Source organism: Panthera onca, chromosome B1 (genome assembly GCF_046562875.1).
Source record: "Panthera onca isolate mPanOnc1 chromosome B1, mPanOnc1 haplotype 2, whole genome shotgun sequence".
NCBI classification, from domain to species: domain Eukaryota; kingdom Metazoa; phylum Chordata; class Mammalia; order Carnivora; family Felidae; genus Panthera; species Panthera onca.
Window position 1 is genome coordinate 150337660 of NC_138342.1, and position 2494 is coordinate 150340153.

The window sequence follows — 2494 nt, forward strand, 5'->3', positions numbered from 1 at the left end:
GACTTTATTTTGCAAACCATGAATCACTTTGCTTCTCTTGGGATCCCATCCAAGGAGTTCATTCCTCAATTTCAAGGCCTTAAATCAGACACATTTTTCCTACATTTCTACGCCTTGCATCCAGTAGGTGTTTGATAAGTCTTTTCAAAATGATAAAATCCTGAGGATGGTGGGAAGACTGTCTGGTAACTCCTACCTGCTAGAACCTTATTTATTCCAGCCTTTTATCAGCACATTTTTAATGATTAACATGGCATTGGTGACTTATATCTGATCCTCTATAATCCTGTCTTTTGTTTATGCTGTATTCGCCTGTAACCAGGTCTTATCATCATTTCTGTACGGTTTGTTCTCCCCTTTTCACTTCTTCCGATTAAGCTTTTATTCTCATTATTTCTGTTTATTCTCAAGGTCACTTAAAATTATAATTATCTTCTCCAAGTTGCTGAGCTTCCCACTCAACTTGGTGCCACTGGTAATTTACTGAGCTCCTCCCAAATTCATCTGTGCCATTAAAGATGTTATAAAATATTTCTGGCTCAGGATGACTCTTTTGAAAACACACTCATGTTCTCCAGGCTGATATTGCATCGTGGATAACGGACTCTTGAATATTTTTCTAACAAGCTTCTGTTCTCATCTAGTTGCAAAAGAGCTTAAATGATAGTGAATAAAATAACATACTTCGATACAGTATTCTACTTTATAGAATCCCATAGATCTATAGATCATTTTATTTGATGCTTAGATAACTTTGCAAAGTAGGAGGAAGAAGTGTACCTTTATTTCTGTTTCAAAGGCATAGGAGCTGACATTCAGGTTAAGTGACTTGAATAAGGTCACTCAGCTAGCCATTAGTAGAACCAGCTCTTAAATGCATATTTTCTGGCTTCAAAACCAATGTCCTTGCTACTCTATCATGTGGAGCCACTCTTTATATATTAATACATGGCTTAATACTAAATTAAGATCTCTAATTAAAAAATTCTGACTGCTCTATCCCAACATTGGTCTTCCCATTCTTTTAATACCTAAGACATAAATGGTCTGTACAACACAATTCAATTCGACATATACTAGATACTGACCTAAACACTGAAGGGTACATAAAATCATCATGACACTTCCTGAGGGAGCTACTTAGTAGATATTAAGGGGACAGACACCGAGGACCACAGAGGAGGACAAATTATAGAGTGCTATCTAGCACCTATTTATGTGGAGTTTTGAATTTTTATGTTTACTATTTTAAGAAAAATGGCTCACTCCTTGGAGGCAAATTGTGTATGTAGTCTGCATTTGCACCTTCTAATCACACATAGCAGACTCTGGGAAAATAGTATGGATGTTTAAAATACCTGGTTGATTCATATATATTGAATTCCTACTCTATGTCCAGTGCTGTACTAGGCATAGTGTGGAATGTGTAACTCTGTCTCTTGCAAAGGGAACACTAATGAATTGGGAATGCATGATAGACATTTAGAACACTCCTTGACCAGATTAGACTGTTGACTTTTGAGTACAGCCCAGGTTTTGAGGAGAGGGGAGGAGGAAATAAGCTTGGAAAGATCACGTTGGTCCGTATTATAGAAGACCTTGAAAGTCAAGCAAAAAAGCTAGACTTGATGTGGTAAAAAAGAAGTATAATTTCCATATCAAACAAATCCATTACCAAGGTTGAGAAGAAACGTTGAGATTATATCATCAGGGTGCCTGGGTGGCTCAGTCAGTTAAGCATCTGCCTCTCGATTTTGGCTCAGGTCATGATGTCACAGTTGTGAGACTGAGCCCCACATCGAGCTCCACCCTGAGCGTAGAGCCTGCTTGGGATTCTCTCTCTCCTTCTCTCTCTCTCTCTCTCTCTGCCACTCCCCCACTTGTACTCTGTCTCTGTCTCTCTCTCTCTCAAAAAAAGTATTAAAATTCTTTTTTAATGTTTGTTTATTTTTGAGAGAAAGAGAGAGAGAGTGCGAGTGAGGGAGGGACAGAGAGAGAGGGAGACATAGCATCTGAGGCAGGCTCCAGGCTCTGAGCTGTCAGCACACAGTCTGACCTGGAGCTCAAACTCATAGACTGCAAGATCATGACCTGAGCTGAAGTCGGACGCTCAACCGATTGAGCCACCCAGGCGCCCCAATATTAAAAAAAAATTTTTTTAAAGACTGCATCATCAATTGTTTTGTGTGTGGTAATGTAAGCATTATGGTTTCTGTTATTTGAGAAATAATAAAATAAAGAAGAAGCCCTTCCTACCTCCTTGAAATGAAATATGTTTACCTGAGTGTTACTTTTGCCTACCTAGAATGTCTGGACATTCTTTATCTAGCACATTAATGGCATCCTTCTTTTTTTGGAATCTCAGTGCTAGCTCTTTTTCTCCTTTAGCCACACATTTGTTGCTTCTGGAGCTAATGAACTGTCTCAGCCATCATTTGTGTTGGCGAATACTTATCAAAACCATAATGTTTTCAGTCCAAGATGATTTGAGTTC